Source organism: Cervus elaphus, chromosome 12, assembly GCF_910594005.1.
Source record: "Cervus elaphus chromosome 12, mCerEla1.1, whole genome shotgun sequence".
Taxonomy (NCBI): domain Eukaryota; kingdom Metazoa; phylum Chordata; class Mammalia; order Artiodactyla; family Cervidae; genus Cervus; species Cervus elaphus.
Window position 1 is genome coordinate 87,717,926 of NC_057826.1, and position 19,935 is coordinate 87,737,860.

Here is a 19,935-nt window from a genome sequence, read left to right on the forward strand (position 1 = left end):
GGGAATTGCTTGTTTCAAGGAGGAAAGACAAGTTCCCCTCCCCCGGGGCCCCTCATCTCCCTTTCCCTTTCTTGTTTCCCCCGCATAATGATGCTGATTGCTCCACATCTGTCATAATTACTCTTTGTTTGAAAATTCAGAACAAATCACAGGAGAGGAACTGGTGTGGCTTGAGTAGGATCCGTCTCCCTAGGGGTTCCGGGGGTGGGGGCTGGGTAGTAGGGAAGAGACATAATCAGCCTTGGAAGATGGAGAAGCCAGGCTGCTGATTGTCCTTTTGCTGTCCCCTTGCCTGGGCAAGGTGGCTTAAGGCCTCGTGGAGTTACGTGGCCCCCACCCCTGACCACAGTCCCTGCCCGCTGTAAAGTTTCGGCTACTACCCCAACCTGGGTGAGTGGTCGAGGTGAGGCCGCTGCCCTCTCGGCTCCGCCCCTGCCCTCTCGGCTCCGCCCCTGCCCTCTCGGCTCCGCCCCTGCCCTCTCGGCTCCGCCCCTGCCCTCGGCTCCGCCCCTGCCCTCTCCACCCCACTGAGTAGTGTGTTGGACCGCAGGCTCCGTGGTCAACCCAGCAGCAGTGCAGGGAGGGGCGGGCTGTGCTGCTGGGAGGGCGCAGGGCGGGGGCTTTACTGGCCAGGGGGAGGGGGCCAGTTGCAGCTGGGATCCCTAGAACCGGGCAAACTTTGGGTCTCTTGAGTGTGAACCGGTAATGGGGGTGGGGAGGGAGCACCAAATCCCAGCCCTTCTCCGGATACCGCGGCAGCCCTGGGTGCTCTGCGTTTCTTCACCCCCGCTCTCAGCAACCTGACTTCTGGGGAGGGTCCTGGTTCCTGCCCCCATCCCTACCTGAAAGCCTTGGTTTGGGGGGCTGATGATTCCTGGGGTATATGCCCTGACCTGGGGCCCTGCCTGCCGTGGAGCTGCCTGCATGTCTTGCTCCCAGTCTGGGAAAGTGTCTGCAGACACTGCGTACTGGGCGGGGCCTGGACCTTACATAGACGTCATCATTACTTCTGTGTCCTCCTTGACTCCCACTTCAACCAGAAGCTGCTTGTAATATATAAATATTCAACTCATCCCCAGGTGGTTTTGGACCCACAAAACCCAAAGTTCACTTCCCTGGACCTCAGTTTCCCCATAGATGGAAGGGAGTGTGAAGAGGACCACATTAGAAGGTTCTCAAAGTCCCTTCTCACTTCTAAAATTCGGAGAGGCTGACTCCTTTTGTCTTGAAGGCAGTTTCCCCCCTCCCCAACTCTTCCTCTCTACCTACCTCTCCCCAGGCTGGTCCGAGCTCTCTCCTCCATCTCCCTCTCCCACTCTCTCTCCCGTCTGGGCTTGGCTTCCTCCTTTTTGAACTGTCAAGATCACAGTTCTACAGCAAAGCTCTCTAGTCATCCTCACCCTCTGTCGCTGCCCCCACCTGGGCGATTGCGCCCTGGTGGCTCCGGGCAGCGCACCTATCCGAAGCGGGGCGACTGAGTCCCTGGGATTGGGGTGTGGCGCGGGCGCTCAAACCCCTGCGCAGGGACTGGCTCCTCGCCCCGCGGCAAGCGCGGTGTGAAGTGAGTGGACCGGGAGGAGCCGCGCTCCGAAAACGACTCGTTTTCCTTGCATCGGGGAAGAGGGATGTCCCCAACCCTCAGCACAAAGCGGGCTGCTTCTCGCCGAGGCGGGGCCGGGCCGGTTGGCCGACAAGGCAGAATCGATGTGCCTTCAATTAACGCGCGCCGCGCAGTCGCGGGGCTGTCAAGTCACCGCGCCCTGTGTCTCTGTGGATGTGAGAACATGTGACCATGTGTGCGTGTGTGAGTGTATCTGCGTCTGCGAATGCGCCTGTGTCCTCCTTGGAGCTCCTGTATGGTCCACTACTTCCCTGGCCTTCACCTGGTAACTCGGGAACTGGCTCCCACCGACTGGAGGCCTCTTACTGGCCTTGGGGAGCAAAATGGACCAGGAGAGTGGAGGTCTAGGGCTCCCAGCCTCCTTCCTCCCGATTGGCTTGGAGTGCAGGCCAGGGATTGCTGACAAGGGGCGGGAGCTAGACAAAAGTTTGTAGGCCAACCTTTGAACAGGAAGCAGAGTGGGTCCCAGAAGCTTCACAGAAGGCAGCTTGAACAGAGATGTGTGCTTGTGGCCCTGACAGTGCTTGGGAGTGTGCTCCCCTCAGGGGCAGGCAGGAATGGGGAGAAGGGACCTTCCCAGGTTTCGCTGATGCGCCCTCACCCTCCACTGCCCTGTCCTGCGGTCTCTTGCCCATGTTTCTCACATCACTGCTGTGGGAGCTGAGACCCAGGGAGCAAGCCTTGCCCCAAGTCCTGGGTGTACAGAACTGGGACAGAAAGCATTCAGGCATTCTTTCCAATGAGCTGACTGGCCAAATGGGATTTGGGATTCTAACTTCAGAGCCGGGATCTTAGAACACTGAAACCCAGTATTTGCTTGTGATGAACAATTCCTGGATCTTTTCCTGCCATCTTCACATCTGGCTCTGTTTTTCCTCACCTCCCCCGCTCTTCGTGGGTTATTTTTGTTTTGCCTATTACATCCCAGCTTATATGGAATGTCACTCTCTGCAGTAGTTCCCTTCACCCTAATTTTTTAGAGGTCTCTTAAAATTGTAGGCTGGGCTTCCCTAGTGCCTCAGTGGTAAAGAATCTGCTTGCCAATGCAAGAGACATGGGTTCAATCTCTGGGTCGGGAAGATCCCCTAGAGAAGGAAATGGCAACCCACTCCAGTATTCTTGCCTGGGTAATCTCATGGACAGAGGACCCTAACGGGCTAGTCCATGGGGTCACAAGAAGTTGGATACGACTTAGCAACTGAACACCATCACCACCACGAAAATTGTATGCCAAACCTCTAATACCTTAGAGAAATCCTATCTTAAGTTAGTCCCACTGGAAGAATGGGTTAGAATATCCTTGATTCCACTATATCAGAAGACCAATAATGATATATCATAGAATGAGTCTCAAGGATTGAGACTGTTTGATATTCCTGCTCTCTTGTGTTTCTGATTTTGCCTCTCAAATCAGTCATTTTCCCATTGAACCGTGACAAAATCAAGATCATTACAAGCAAGGCTGGTAAGTATAAGGTTGATGGGATCAAGGCTTCCCTGAAATAAAGCCATATACCTTTTATTGCATCAATTCGGGAAGGAGTCATTGAACTGTATGCCCAGCTTTGCTTTTTGAGGGTGAGGAGAATCAGAAGACACCCCAGTCTGTTCTGGGACAGTGAGTATAAAGCTTGTTCCTCCCACTGGTTTGCAAAGTCCTTAAGGGGTGGACGCTCAGCTCCTCTGAGCATCCTCAGCACTAAACAGAGGGTGGTGCCTGGGAAGGCTGAGAATGGAGAGCTGTGGGCATATGAAAGGGAGGGTGGGAACACGTCCTGCCTGCTGTGGTCAGCACACTCTTCCTCTGGAGCTCTACAGCCTGGACTTGGGGGAGGCAACGAAGGCTGAGTTTGGATATCACTCGAGGGCCTGCAGGGTACTTTCACTGAAGCCATTCTCCGCAGGCTTCTGAGTCCCTTACTGTCAGGAGCCGAGAGCAGCCTTGTCTGCATCTAACTGTATCACCAGTCTCCTAAACCAGTTTCTTCTAGTCTTAAGAGGCACCCCTGTCTCCCTCTTCAGTTCCCTTCCTTGAAACAGCCTTCTTCCAAGGTCCCACTGCTGGCCACTTGGGGGAGGATGGAGACTGGACTAAGCGGCAGGTGAGGTGATTGAGTACTGAGGGGGAAAGGGTTGGCCTGGTGAATTCAGACCTCAGTTTACCAGGAGAGGTGGCTACCGATACTCAGTCACCTCAGGGTGGGACACCCTTCCAGACAAGCTATAGAAAGTCTGAGGATGCCAGACCATTGGCCTCACCCCCAGAATGGCTGACAGGCTAGCTCCATGCTGGGAAGCGTCCCTCTCCCCTTGTGCTTCATGTGCAGCCTTTTGGGAAGGACTGTCCTTGCATATGTACATGCCTATCTTCCTGTTATCTTGAAAAGTCATAACCATGATAACAAAACCTCCTGTGAATGCATGTTGCTGTGGGAATGGATAAGAGGAAAAGAAACACACTCTCGTTATTATACTCATTATCTTCTTATCAAAATATTCACCCATGGAGCATTATTTTTAAAGTTACTTAATGGTCTTGGGTTTTGGGAAAGAAGAGATGTGAGAAGAAACAGGCTTCCTTTAAAATGCACTTTTTTAGTTAAAAGTGTTGAATCTCCAGTTTGGGCTTGGAGGTGCCTCATGTTTTTTGAATAGTGGATCATTTCCCAAGTGTAATTTTCTGGGGATTAGACATTCAGGCACTCTTGTTGAAATCTGGGCAAACTATAAAGACACATGTATAGTGCTATGTAATAACAATTATAGTTTCTGTTTGAATGGTCATTTTAGTCTTGTAAAATGAAGCTAGTGGCCTGTATGGCATTAGAATGATCTCTGATCTACTACAAACTAACTGTTGCTTCCTTGGATAGGTCCTTTTTTTCTCTAGATGAAGGGACTTTAAGCATCATTCTTTACGGTCCTTAGGTTTGTGAAGGGGCTCAGGGACTGGAGATGAGGGAAAGATAAGTCAGATTGGTGGAGCTTCAGGCTTCGTATATTTACCATATCCACACCAGTTCTACATTACCTTTTTGTTTTGGAGTTCTTTAGACCAACTAACTAGGTAGATGAGCTAACTAGGCCTAAGCAGAGGAGTAGTTCAGCAGGTGCTGGGATACCAAATAGGCTTAAGATTCTAGAGCCTTAGGCAGAAGAAACATGACTCTGAGATGAAGATTTAGGAGAATTATAAAGAAAAACATTATGATCATATTGGCAGTTATGACCAGGTTAAATTAGACCTTGATTGAGAACTGGGTTAGAAAAATAATGACCTATACTTAGATTTTTCTCTCCTTTAAAAAGCATAATTTTTTATGTATCACCAGTGCTCAGTAATGTTAGATGTGGTTGATCAGTCAAAACAAGGAACCATTTTGGCTGTTGTTTAGTCTCTCAATAAGTGTTGTCCAGTCTTTAATTTTATTCTCAAATAAATGGATGGATGAAATGGCAACTCACTCCAGTACTCTTGCCTGGAAAATCCAATGGATGGAGGAGACTACTAGGCTACAGTCCATGGGGTTGCAAAGAATCGGACACAACTGAGCGATTTCACTTTATGGGTGGTTCTGTTTCAGAGTCTAGTTATCGGCTGTACACGAAGGGTTCATAATCTCGTTGTGGTAACATGGACATTAGAACATTAGAAAAGATTGCTGCCTTAGAAAGAGCCCAGTAATATGCATCATAAATGATGCTAACCGAGGGCTACTGGGTCAGCCCAACAGCCTACTGTTGATCTGAGCAATGGACCTTTTTATCAGTTGAGAAGCCTGAAAGGACACTGGATCTTACGTATGTTCTTCCTTTAGGCAGACATAACCTAGAGCCCATCAGAAGGGATTAGGAAGTACGTGCTTACAGGAAAAAGATACTGGAACTGAAGGATATTAAAGCAGGTTAGTTATCAAATCAACCAATCTCTATGAGCATCTCTCCTACACCTACCTGCCTCCAAGCTGAGGACTCTGAGGGACAGAAAGATAAGACACCTCCTGATCTTGAAGAATGTGAGCTCCTCTTCCTGCCTGGCCAGAAAGCAACCATAACTGGTGGTGATGGTGAAGAGAGAAGACAGCCTGATAAACCACAGAATCTGTTGAATTCATAAACATTGTGATTGTCAGCCTGTCCGTCTGCATCTCAATTTTCCTTTAGTGCTAATTTCTAAGCTAAGCCTCTCACATCCTTATATAGGAAGAAAAGGGAAGTGCCTCAGGCTAGTCCAGTTCCTGATAAAGAGTCGGTTTTCACAGGCAAGTGGTTGAAACTCCAGTCCTTCCGTCCCATCCACCATTCTCATCAAGGGGACCTTTCTTGGATCAAAGCAGTGGCCTTTGATGGGGGTGATGGGGGTATCACATCCCCATCCTGAACCCTGGCTCAGACCTGACTCTTTGGACCTCCCCTTTCCAGCCATTCCGTCTTCCTGCCAGAACATGCCAGTCCATTCCTCAGCCCCCACAGCTCTCCATCTTCCTGCCTCGTCTTTTCGGAGCCCTGTTCCTCTCCTCACATCTCTCCCAGCCATTCTCTGAACGTCTCCAGCCCTTTCAGCTGGTGGCACACAGTTGGGCACTGAAGAATATAAATCCTCAACTCTTCCCATTGTTTCATGTGTTCCCAGCGAAATCTAATTAGGCTGTGAAGGCAGGGCCCTGCTTGGTTTTTCTCCGAACCGGGCTATCAGAGGAGGTGCCCCCAAGAACCCACTGGTGTAGAGGGGAGCCCCGGGCCAGTCTCGTAGCCCCCGCCAGGCTTCCACGGGTCGGGGAGCGCTGAGGGCTTCTTCCGTGGGGAGGCGGGACCTGCTTCCTCAGTTTCCCCGGGCCGGCCGGGTCCACCCGCTCGCAGCTGGGGCATTTGCCCCGCTGGGGGGAGGGGGTGGCGGGAAATGGTGCCTCGCTCGCCCCAGCGACATCAAACCCTCGTTTGGCGTGCGAGGACAATGGTTGTCTTATTTTCTCCATTCGCCGCGCACAATGCCGGATTCTCTCATTCACCCGCGGCGGTGCGAGCGAGGTAATTAGCCAGCGCCATTCAGCGCGGACACTATTGCTATGCGGGGGGGCGAGGACGCCCGCGTCGGCGGGGATTAGCCGCGGCTCGGGGTGCGCAGCTGCGGCCACTTCAAAGGGGCCCGACGGCCTGGCCGGCTGTGGGAACCGGCGCCGCCTCCCTCGGGAGCCGCCCCGCCGGCTCGGCCCCGGGCCCGGCCGGCCGGACGCGGCTGCTCCTCCCCGGCCCGCAGCCGCCCGCCGCGCGCTCTCCGCCGGCGCAGGCTCCGCACTGCCCGGCCCCGAGCTCCGGTGTCCCTCCCCATCACACTCCCACTTTCATCAGGACCTCAAGGGCTTTTTTTTTTTTTTCCCCCCTTTTGAGTCCCGGGAGTCAAAGGGCAAAGAGAGGAAGGTGGAGGGAGGAGCGAGGGGGGAGGGGAGCTTGACACAAAGCGCTGACCTCTGCCGAGCGGAGCAGATGGTCCCACTTACTCCTGCCGCCGAGCGAGCGGCTCTCAGGGCCCCAGGCTCGGGGGCCCTGACCCCGCCCGGCAGCCGAATGCCAGCACTGGGGGCCCCGCGGGGGCCGGGCTCCCACATGCTCCTGCACCCGCCCCGCTGCCGGCTCCTGGCATTGGAGTCAGACTGCCTGGACTAGCTAGCTGGCCTCGTTGCTGGAGGGGTTGAATGGTGGATGGGGTTGGGGTGCCGGGCTGAGAATCTGCCCTTTTCGGATGCTGGAACTCGGGGGACGATAAGGATTCTCGAGAACCTGCCAGGCCAGGGGGTCCCAATTCTGGCCTTGCATATGTGACAGCCTCCTGCGCTTTCATAGGAATAATAGAGATTCCTGAGCACCGCGCCAGACCAAGGAAGTGGAGTCCGGAAATCTGCAGGGTTACGCAGCACCCTAGGTTATTCAGATACACAGTCAGGTTTGGGAAGAGGAGTGGGGGTGCTTAGTCCCAAGCCCTCCATTTCACTGAAGAAGCTGATACTCAAGGAAAGAAAGTAACTTGCCCCAAATAAACAATTAGTTATGGCAGGGTGGGGACTTTCGTGGAAGAGAAGATAATGTGTAATGACCCCCAAGATCATATGACCCTTAACGCTAGCGTTTAGGACACAATTAATGAGGACTTATTATTTACCTAGTATTTGTTCTAGGTGCTGGAGGTAGAAAGGCAAATTAGACCATTCTGGGCCCATAGGGACTCATAGGCTAGTAGGTGATTGATGTGTAAGCAACAGATTCTGATATGTTTTGTTAAAGGCTAGGAGAGAGGTACAAAGGCACCACATTCAAGGCAGGAATTAATTATGCCTCCTTTGGGGGCTGTAGAAGATGAGATGCTAGTAGAGAAAATGGCAAAAGAGTTCCAGGCAAATGGGGAAAGCAGAGGTAAAGAGAAGTATGAACATCTATGATATGTCTGGGAAAGACAAGCCAGTCTCACACGATCGGAGTGCAAATTACTTGAAGAGAGACTAGCTGCCTTTGAAGCTGGAAAGATGAATCGGATCTAATAATGAAGACTTGAATGCCATCCCAAGGAGACGACCTTGATTCAGGCAATGGAGAACCACCAAAGGTGCTTAATTGGTTATTCGGGAAGATGATTATGACTTCAGGATGGACTAAGAAGAGGAGGAGTGTCCGATGCTTTGCGACCCCATGGGCTGTAGCCCTTTAGCCCGCCAAGATCCTCTGTCCATGGGTATTCTCCAGGCAAGAATACTGGAGTGGGTTGCCATGCCCTTTTCCAGGGGATCTTCCTAACCCAGGGATCGAACCCAGGTCTCCCGCATTGCAGGCGGATTCTTTATCAACTGAGCCACAAGGGAAGCCCAAGAAGAGGAGGAAGGGAGCACTAGAAATGGGGAGACTGGACAGGGGAAGCTATTACAGAAACAGTTGAGAGTGTTGTGAGCCTAAGCCAAGGCAGTGGGAGGGATAAGGGAGGTTAGCCCGGGATTAGTGACCAGTTGACTGTGGGGGAGAGGGCGACAGGTGTGGCAGTGACCCCTTGTTTTGTTCTAGCTTGGGTAGTTGGCGCATGGTGAGGCTCTAACTAAGAATCACAAGAAAAGGAAGAGGTTAGGGGTGGATGTGGTGATTCCTTTGAATGTAAGGGAAAGCTTTTGAAACTTTCTATAGAAGATTCCTAGGGCTGTGGGAGACCTCTGACAATAGAGGACAGCAGTGGCGTTCACCAAATAAGTCTCCTTCCAAGAGCTGGTGCCCCAGCCAAGAAAATTCATGATCCTCTCATGGAATGCAGGCCTCTATCCTCCCTCCTGCAGTGTTGCTGGGGTGGAGGGTCTGCAGGCCTTAAACCATCATGGTTCAGAGTTGAGCCGCCAGAGATTCTGTAGAATCATGAGAGGTAAATACAGCATCAGATCAAGGTTTGAGAAGAGGAGTCCTTTCATGGGAGGAGAGAGACCATTTCACCTAGTGTTATCCCAAAATATTAATGGTATGAACTTTAGAGATTATCTTGTCAATCCTCCTCCACTCCCATTTTAAAGATGAGAAAACCAAGGTTGAAATGGAAAGGTCACACAAGGAAATCTGTGACAGTCAGATATGATCATGTCACCCCTCCATTACCTAATGCCTGCTAGATTAGTCCCCTACAAATCCTAATATATGGTTCTGCAAATTTGGGGGCAGTGTCTGTTTTTGTTGAGTTGTCCTCATGGTCACGTGAAAGCAATTTACTTAATAGCTCCAGCCTGTGCCCCCTAGCCAGACGTCCTTCCGGGAGGCGAGGGAGATCTGGTATCCCGACCAGAATGACGGAAGTTAAGGATGTCGTGGGCCCGGGCACGTTTACATAAGGAAGATTGGTGACCCTGACACAGGTGGAGACGTGCAGTCTGTGGAGAGGGGCCCTGCTGGGCCTGGACAGTTTCAAGTCTAAGGCAGAGAGGGATTCTCGAGTTGACTCCTAGCTCCCAACCCTGCACCCTCGGCTGCTGCCTGGAAGCACGTGTGTCTCAAAGGCTGTAGCCAGATAGACTTTGTAATTGGCCCCGTTCAACTCGTCCATTTTACAGAGGAGGAAACAGAGGCCCAGAGAGGGGCTTCGGCTTTATCAAGGTCCAGTTATTAAAAGAACTCAGACAGTCACGGCGACCCTTCTCTTTATCACATTCAGCTTTCCTCTTCCTGCCCCACCACCCCCACTCACCCCATGGAAGCCACTGGCATCTCACAATGCGTTGTCCTCTTCCTGCAAAACCTGGAAAATAAGTTACTCCTCTGTTTTGTAAGGCCTGACAAGTGCCAGGAATAACTCTGCAGGCCCCATCCTTGCCGCTTGGTTTCTTGGTTTGCCGATTTCCATGAGCACAAAAGTGCTCGTGGAAGGGCTACCTGGGGACTGGCGTCTGGGTTGTTTATTTACCTGTGTTAATAGAATTTAGGAAACATGTGTGGGCTCAGTGACCATTAGGAGGCTAATAACACTGTCATATCATGGTGCTTATCTGCATTAGTTACGCCCTGTGAAACCTACCTCAAACCTTGGGGGAATTCAGTTAAAGTGAGGCCTGCTATGTCATGGGTGTCCCTGAATGTACGTAGGCATGATACTTTTTTTTTTTAGCGTGATAATTTTAAGGGTCTAGGATGTCGTGTGCTTCTGTGATTTTCTGTGCCATTGTTCGAAGGTATGGTCAGTCCTGTTTGAGAAGCATTTGAATGTGTGTGTCTCAAAGCTGTGATACAAGGAAAGAGCATGGGTTAAAACATTTTAAGTTCAAATGCCTGCTGTGGCATCATTAAATGTTAATGTGTGAGCATCATTATTAAATGACTGTGTGACCTTGGGCAAGTTGCTTAACCTCTCTGTGCATCAGGAGGGCTAATAATCCCTACCTCTCAGGGTTATACTGACATAATATCTTAGCTTTGCCCAGCAGTGGCTTCTGCAGGTTTCTGATTTTCAGGGTCACAAGACTATGATCATACCTAAGACTCTGGCTCTGGTGTTTTCACCTTTCTGGTATTTCTAGGAACTTGGGTGGAAATTCTAAAGACAGGGTCTGCGGGAAGAGGGAATTTGCCCCAGGGTGCCAGGACATCCTCTTGACACGTTGGCAATCAGTAAATATCTGTTGAATGAATGCTTAGAGTTGATTTAGTGGGTGTGCTATGTAAATATTGGACAGATGACTGTATTTCCCAGACCAGGACACATCCTCTGACTCACTGCCTGATATGTGGGATGAAAAATACAGCGAAGTATTTGAAGTTGGTACTGCTTTTGAAAACCTAGCCGTGGGGTAGGTAGGGTGGTCTCGCCAGCTGAGTGAGTCTCTTCACCTTTCCCTTCCTGTGTGTAGGGGCCACACTGGCAGTTGTGGAACACACCCACCGCGCGGTTCTCCCCGCCACGTCGGGCAGGGGCCTCACCCGTGTCCCACGGCACAGTCCGCCAGACACATGTACACCCCGCATGGTGGGAGGGGAGGGATGGGGAGCCCACTGCTTGATGTGGAGGAAGAACGGGAACCTCCGAATTACGGGCTGAATAAAAGGAGGGCTTTGAGAGGTTTTCTTCTCTTTGGGCAGTAAAAGCCCAGCCCAGAGACTGCAGAGTCTGACTGCCTCCCCTGCAGCTGTGCCTTGGGTCTTCCTGTCCAGTGGAATCAAAGATCAGGCCATAAAGGTTCGATGCTCACCAGCCCACAGTGGGCCAACAACTGGATGCAGGGACTTTCCCAAGCTGAGTCTGGCCCCCCACTGTCCCCCACTCCTCCCATTTGTCAGAGGTGGCTGCCAGGAGGCAGGGGAGAGACATGGATTTATGGCTGCTGACTTGAAAGACAAAGTTGCCTTTTGTGTTAGAATTGGGGCCGGGGGAGTGGTAAGCTGGTGGTGGTGTGGGAGGGTGGGAGGGAGGGTCTGGGGTTCAGGGGCCTAAGGCAGGGGGTAAGGGGCTTGAGGAGGGGGACAAAAGGATCCAGAGGCTTCTCAGAGCAGGGTCACCAGGCAAAGGCCCAGATGAATCAATCACCCCCAGCAAAGCTGAGCAGGGCCTCTGAGCCATTGCAGTCTTCTGGGGCTGTTTGTAAGCCCCAGACACCATCCACCCACACCCATCCACCCAAACCCCACACAGTGCCTTCCCCACCCACCCCAAAACACCATCCTCCCTGGATTCAAAACCTTAATTCAACTCTCAGACTTCCGTTTGGAGGCCCAGGGAAGTCTTCTAAGTTCATACTTTGCTCCATCCGAAATGTCAACAGCCAACCAATGTGGGTGTTCTTCCCTAACAGAGCCAAAGTCATGGGCAAGGAGGGGACCCAGATACTGGGGAGACTGGGACAGAGGGTTAGGAAGGGTGAGCCTGGGCCAGAGAAGCCTGATGACAAAACCAGTATCCCATGGGGACTGTGGCAAGCTGCCAGCCTCCCCAGGACTCGGGAGCCTCTGCCATCCCCTCCCTCCTTCCCGTTCACATGTAGAGATAGGACATTTACAAGTGCTTCGTGGAGTTTAAAGGGCACGAGAGGTGGCACTTGGCTGGCCTCCTCACCCTCCAGGGTCACTCTGCCTGGTGGGTCTGGGTGGGGCCCGGAGTAGCTGTAGGGTGCCGGAGTTCAGCAGGTGCTTTAACTGCACCTCAGAGAGCCACATCCATCCCCCGGAATGAGCCTGGCCAATAAAGGCATGAGTTTATGGGCTTCATAAACATTTTACTAGAGAAGTCAAGGCCTCAATTACCCAATGGCTTCTTCCAACTGACAGTTCGCCTATTAGAGCCTTTGTGAAGCCCCCAGGCAGAAGTGAAATAGAAGCCAAGTTTGGTTTATACCCCGCTGCCCCCTTCCCCCTGCACTGACCCTCTCACCATTCAAGTCTTACAAATTCTATCTTTACTCACTTTTTCAGAGGCCCTACCACCAACTCTCTGAGCCTTTGCCTGTCTGTGAGAATATGGCTACTCTCTTGGAGGAGCTGGCTACCAATCCCCGATCCTACCGTGCTCTACCATAACCTTGGCACCTTTTTTTTCCCCTTAATTTTCTCTGTGCTGTGCGGCATATGGAATCCTAGTTCCCTAACCAGGGATTGAACCCAAGCCCCTTGCATTGGAAGCATAGAGTCTTAACCACTGGTTCACCAGGGAAGTCCCATAACCTCTCAGCATCTTTTAATTCAATTCCTCTATTTTCTCTCAACATTAGGTAGCAAGCTTTTACTATTTTCTGAGGACTGTGCCAAGTACTTTACCAACAGGTCTCATTGATTCCACCCAGTACAGTGGCTCTAACGACATGAACTATTATCATCCCTATTTTTATTAATATAAGTGAGAAAATAGAGGTTCTGAGAGACTAAGTAACTCACTCAGTGTCACAGAGCTGAGAGTGGTGGTGTTGAGTTTTGTACCCAGTTCTGTCTGATTCCAGAGCCTGTACCATTAACCTCTTCACTGGACTGTTCCCTCAAAATGCTCTTAGCAAGTATTCCCCCACCAGGAGCAGAAATCTTGCTGTGTGAGGCCTTCCTGCCTCGCAGAGATGCAATCAAACGTGGACCTTGTCAGCGGTCTCTGAATCCATGTGGCCGGGAGAGGGGGGATCTGACAGGGGCAAAGCTGGACTAATGATGACAATACAGAAAAAAGGAGGGGCTCTCTGGTGGGGTGGCAAGAGAGAGGAAACAATACAGAAGGCAGCTGTGGGTCTGAGGCTTTGCCTTGGGTGTGGACCAATGCTGTCCAACAGGATTTTCTGTGACGATGGAAGTATTTTATTGGTGTTGCCCCATAAAGTAGCCTGTAGCCACTTGTGGCTGCGGAACACTTGAAAGGCAGTTAGTGAGTCAGAGGAACTGAATTTGTAATTTAATTTTAAGTGACCACATGTGACTAGTGGCTACCATATTGGATAGCACACACAGGGATGGTCACTACAGAGGATAGCTGAAATCTGCTACGAGTCCCCAGTGGTGTAAAGCTCTGTGGGTTCAGAGTGTTGCCCATGGTCTTCAGGCTCAAGACACCTGAACGTCACACATCATCACAGATGACTGAAGGAGTTAAGGGTATTTCCTCTCGGTGGGCTTCCCCAGTGGCTCAGACGGTAAAGAATCTGCCTGCAATGTGGGAGACCTGAGTTCAATCCCTATGTTGGGAAGATCCCCTGGAGAAGGGAACCAAAACCCACTCCAGTATTCTTGCCTGGAGAATCTCATGGACAAAGGAGCCTGGCGGGCTACAGTCCCTGGGGTCACGGAGTCGGACACAACTGAGCAACTTTCACTCACTTCTCTCAGAAGATGTTTCTCAGGAAACACCCTGGACCTCAAGGTCTGTTACCTTCAAATAGAATTTGAATAGAATTGTGTCTTCTAGAGCATCAATGTCCAGTGGAAGTATAACAGAAACCACATAGGTAATTTTAAATTTTCTAATAGTCACATTTACTTTTAAAAAGGTAATAAAGAAACAGGGAAGTTAATTTTAATAATAAACTTTATTTTACTTAATATATACAAAGTATTATTATTCCAACATAAAATCATTACTTTTAAATTTTTTATAACTTTTTGATATTTTTGGACTGTCTTTAAAAATCCAAACTATTATTGTTTCAACTTCATCAGTATTTACAATTATTATTATAATCAATTAAAGTTATTATTTTTCCAACTTCTTAATTGTGGTAAAATACACGTAACATAAAATTTACTGTCTTGACCATTTTTAAAAAAATATTTATTTATTTAGCTGTGCTGGGTCTTAGTTGTGGCATGTGGGATCTAGTTCCCTGACCAGAGATTGAACCCAGGCCCCCTGTACTGGGAGCAAGGAGTCTTGGCCACTGAACCACCAGGTTCAGGGAAGCCCCTGTCTTAACCATTTTTAAGTGTGCAGCTCAGTGGCATTAAGTACCTTCATATTATGCAAACCACCACCACCATCCATCTCTAGAATTCTTTTGCTCTCCCAAATGTGAATCTCTTTCCCCATTAAACAGTAATTCCTTCTACCTCTCTCCCCATCAGCCTGTGGCAACTTCCATTCTACTTTATATCTCTATGAATTGACTACTCTAGGTACCTCATATAAGTGGAATCATGCAGTACTTATCTGTTTGTGACTGACTTATTTCACTTAGCATAATGTCCTCAAAGTTAGTCCACATTGTGGCATGTGTCAGAATTTCCTTCTGTTTTAAGGCTGAGTAATATTCCACTGTGGGCTTCCCTGGCGGCTCAGTGGTAAAGAATCTGCCTGCCTGCCAATGCAGGAGGTGTGGGTTCTATCCCTGGGTCGGGACGATTCCGTGGAGGAGGAAATGGCAACCCATTCCAGTATTCTTGCCTGGGAAATCCCGTGGGCAAGGAGCCTGGTGGGCTACAGTCCACGGGGTTACAGAGAGTCAGACATGACTTAGTGACTAAACAACAACAACAATATCCCATTGTATAAACATATTGAGTTTATCCATTCATCTGTTGATGATCATCTGAACTTCTCTCACATTTTAGCTATTGTAAATGAGGCTGCTTTGAATGTGGATGTACAGATACTTCTTTGAGACCTGTAATTCTTTGGGGCTGATACCCCGAGGTGGAATTGCTGGGTCATATGGTTGTTCCGTTTTTAAGTTTCTATTTACTTATTTATCTTTGGCTGTGCTGGGTCTTCCTTGCCGACTCGGGCTTTCTCTACTTGTGGTGGCTTTCTCATGGTGGTGGCTTCTCTTGTGGAGCAGAGGCTCTGGTTAGGGTGGGTTCAGTACTTTTTGCACATAGCTCAGTAGTTGTGGCCCACGGGCTTAGGTATCCCGTGGTATGTTCGATCTTCCCAGACCAGGTATCAAACCCCTGGTCCCTGCACTGGCAGACAGATTCTTAACCACTGGACCACCAGGGGAGTCCTCTCTTTTGAAGTCTTTGAGGAACCCCCACACTGTTTTCACTAGCAGCTGCACCAGTTAACATTCCTACCAACAGTGCACATTGATTCCAATTTTTTCCCAGGCTTGCCAACACTTGTTATTTTCTGTTATTTCTTGTTTTTGCTTTGAGCGTAGCCATCCCAATGGGTGTGAGGTGGCATCTCATTAGGGTTTTGATTTGCATTTCTCTAATGCTTACTATCTTTTAGTTTGTACTAAATCTTTGAAATTCAGTGTGTATTTGGACTGCTCACATTTCAAGTGCTTAATAGCTAGCTCCTCTATTGGAAAATGAAATTCTCAGGGGGAAAGTTGGGGCATTGGGTGGAAGCATATGGGGTTCAGGCATGTCTCTAGTAAGGTGTTAACATCTGAGCTGCTTGAGAGGCAGCAGGGCATTCAGGATATCCCTGGTCCTTGGCAGGGATGGATACAAAGAGAGGGACTCGCCTTGATGGCCTTCGGAAGAGGTTGCAGATCGTGGTTGTTCTTCTTGAAGGGCCATATGAATGGGGGCAGTCGGTGCCTCAGACCCCCAGTGCCACCGGCTTCCACAAAGGCTGCGTTTTGAACTCTCCATCCTGGCAAGCCCATGATCTTTTTGTCATCACACACCAGACGGGAGCCTGGCTGTAGCCGAGGGCTAGAGGCTGGGCCAGGGGGATGCGGCCAGCTTCCTTCCCAGCACTCTGCCCCGACCCTTCCTGCCCCGCAGCGGCCCCCTGGAGCCTGTCTAATCAGATCCAGGCCTGACCCCGCCAGAGGTCCTGGACCGGGAGGAAAGCCCCCTCCCCTCCCCGAGCTACTCTAGATCTGGCTTTCAGGAGAAACCCCCTCCCCTTGGGTGATTTATAGGGGTGTCCAGGAGCCATATCCTGCCTGTTTCTGCTCCCTTCTAGGCTGGTGGGTTGCTGGGCTCTCTCTCTGAACCCTCTTTCCTCATGGCCTGGGTGTACCCATAGCAGAAGCAGAGAGTGTCTGGGAGATTCCTTTGCAGACTGTTTGGGGACAAAGGTACTTTCTTCTTCACTTCTCCACAGTGATCCCCCCTCCCATGCAGGCCTCTGTCCACCCTGTCACTCTCTCTGGTCCTCACCCCAGAGGGGCGTCCCAACACGACCCCCTCCCATAACCCAACTTGAAGCAAGGAACCCACAACGGCCTCTGCCTGACCAACAGGTGTCAGCAGGAGAATAAAGCATCAGAACCACCTTCACCCCCGCCAGCCCTGGACGCACTGCCGCCCACACTGGCCTCCGAGTAGTGTTTCCAGCCACCACAGTGACCCGTGTCGGCCATTATCTGCCACACAGTGGCCTCCAGGATGGCTTGCTCAGGGATCAGGGTTTTCAGAGGTCCAGTCCTCAGCCCCTCAGCCCCATGGCTGCCCAGGGACCCTTTCCCAGAAAGAGACACGATCAAGGATCGCTTCCCATAGCTCTGTGGCTAGCTTGTACAAGCCAGTGCAGAACAGACTTGTCAACCCAACACGATCTCTGAGAGATCGGAGATCTAAGTGGCCCCGAGAAACTTTCTCCCCTGACTTCTAAGGAAGTCAGGAGTGAACTTGGAGTGAGTGGACAATTCCCAGAGACCCCGGCTCAGCTGAGAATGGACAAAAGAAAGTGAAAGTGTTAGTTGCTCAGTCGGGTCTGACTCGTTGCAACCCCATGGACTGTAGCCTGCCAGGCTCCTCTGTCCGTGGGATTTCCCAGGCAAGAACACTGAAGTGGATTGCCATTCCCTTCTCCAGAGGATATTCCCAAGCCAGGGATCAAACCCAGGTCTCCTGCATTGTAGGCAGATTCTTTACTGTCCGAGTCACTAGGAAGCAAAGGCCTGTTTATGAAGGCCTTTGTATATTTATGTATATACTTTAAGCAACATCACTTTAGAGACGAACTTGTCTCAAAAGCAGTAGAATAAAAGGTTAAAGTAAAAGAAATGGATCCAGCATGGAGTCGGATTTGCTCTTCCTTATTACCCTCTGACACTGTCTGCCCAGGGTCTCACCGTGGTCCCCCAGGACACTGCAGGGATACACAGGGCTGACCCAAGGGTTGAACAGGAGTGGGAGGAAAGGGAGGGAAGAAGGAGCCACAGATAAAGGGGGCCAGCCCTCCTACTGCACCACCTGGAGACCGTGGTTCTCTGAGGGATGGGATTTAGGAGCCATCTCTGGGGCTCACCGAAACTTGCAGCACGCTGGTAACTCCCAGCCAGTGAGAAAAGGCTAGTCCCACCTGCAGTCCACTCTGGGATCACCTGTCCTTGGAGAGTGAACAATTTGCTGGAGAAGTTAGGGACATCCCAGCACAGGGCTTAGGGCGTGGAACTTCTGATTTGGGGCTGGTAGAGCCACCAACTGGGCCTGGGCCTCAGTTTCCCCTTCCTAAAGTAAATGGGTTGGCTTGGATGAGTAGTTTTCAAGCACCTTTCAAAACAAAGCTACCCTTCAAATGAGATGTTTGGCCGAATGGCAGTTAGGTGAAGCTGATGGGGGGGTTCATCAAGGTGCTGCTCTGAGGGAGGGGAGACGTGAGGCCCGGGTTGGGGGGGTACCTTTTGGACTCTTGTACAGTGAGAAGATGAGCAGACCGACTCCTTAACTACTCCTTAACTACCGCTGTTTCCTGCTCCAGCCTTCCTCTCCAGCAGGGCATTCAAGCCAGGCTTTGTCATTGTTTAGTTTTAGGGGGAGGAAGAAGCTCAGAAGCCTAACTTTCTCCATCCCCAGTGCCCTGAGGAGAAGCAGTCCCTGCCCTGGTATCTCTCCCCAGGCCAGCTCCTAGCTCTCTATACCTCCAGGGAGCCCAGAATGGGGGCTGGAAACACAAAAGGATTTGGTTCCTTAATGAGGAGGCATCTGTAGTCAGCAGAGCCATTAGTCCCCGCCCCAATCCCCTGGGGGACTGCAGGCTCCTCTCCAGCTGGAGTGGGGGGGTGGGTGGGGGGGAGACGGGGGCGGGGGCTGGCAGGCAGCTCCCCAGCTCCTGAGTGGGTCGGGCCGGGTTGTGGGGGCACAGACAGCTGACCCAGAAGTCTGGGTGCCCTCTCCACTCCCCAGGCCTGCCTCTGGCCCTGCCCTCCTGGAGGCTGAGGCCTGGAAGCAGTAGAGGCGTCCCACCGGTGTGTCTGCCCCCTCCCCTGAACCTCTGGGCTGACCTGCAAGCTCTTGGCCAAACACAGCCTTTGGCCTGAGACAGGGTAGGCTGACCTCACGGTGCTCCCTGGGGATCACTGCACCAAGCCTGATGGGGACACCAGCTGGGCACTTGCCCCCACCCCTCTCCCCTAGGGCCCAAGGTGCCCTTTGTAAGGACTGTATCTACCTGGGGACATGTGTGATGGATCACCTACACAGAAGCCACAGAAGCAGAATATACAAGCCCCCATTCACATCCAGCCTCAGACCCTCACACCACACCACACACACACACAGCCCTGCACACATGTGCAAGGAGGCGCTCACACCCATCAGCCGCACTCCCAGGAGGCCCTGAAAGAGGAGGAGGCAAGGCTGGGGATTTTTATGCATGTTTATATTTAATGAACCACATGCAAATGAGACAGAGAACGTGCCACAAAAGAGTCAGCCCCCAGAGACGCTGGGGAGAAGGGCACAAAGGCTTGGCCTTTCCGAACTGCCCTGGAGTCCTGCACAGACTGGAGGATTGAGGGGGTCGGGCATGGGGTGTGCCCGCCTGCAACCGGGGAGCTGGGAGCCGGAGCTGGGACAAGCTCCAGGGGCCCTGCTGCTGTGGGGGAGGGCTCCTTCTGGGAGGGGACAACTGTCCCCGTTGATGGAGTGTTGGAGGGGAGGGGCTGCCCGCCTGGACAGATGGTGAGCCGCCTTCCCGCACTTGAAGCAAAGTGGATTTTAATGAAATCACAGCCCTGGTGCTGAAACTGGGAAGCCGCGTGGGAGGGGGCCCCTTCCCGGGGCTTTACAGGTTGGGGAGTGGGGATGGCTGGGAATGAGGGTGGGTAGGGACACTTAACCAGCTGAAAATGGAGTGGGGGGAGGGGGGTGGCCCACGGCCCCTCTCATGATCAGCGCTCAAGCAGTTAGCTCAGATCCCCGAAAGGTGGGGAGGCAGCCCCTGAATATTTATGACACATTGAAATGTAGATTGGTGGGTCTGACAGTCTTCTGAGAGGCTTGTCACCTTCGATGGATATACTACCCTCTTGGGGTACATTGAGAAGCTGCAGAAGAACTGGGGATAAAGGGATGATGATGAAGGGCAAAGAAAGCCACTGGGCTCTGGTCACCAGGGTCTAGGGACCAGTGTCCCCGCTGGGTGACACTGGCCTAGTCACTTCCCCTCTCTGGGCCTGTTTCCTATTCTGTAAAAGGTGCAGCATAATATTTAGCAC

The 19,935-nt window shown here is 51.4% G+C and overlaps 1 protein-coding gene across 5 annotated transcripts in view; it reads left to right on the forward strand.

Moving 5' to 3' along the window:
• IGDCC3 (immunoglobulin superfamily DCC subclass member 3) overlaps nt 1-19,935 on the forward strand; it is a 42,269-nt gene that overhangs the window by 13,121 nt on the left and 9,213 nt on the right. The gene's annotated exons all lie outside the window — the stretch shown is intronic.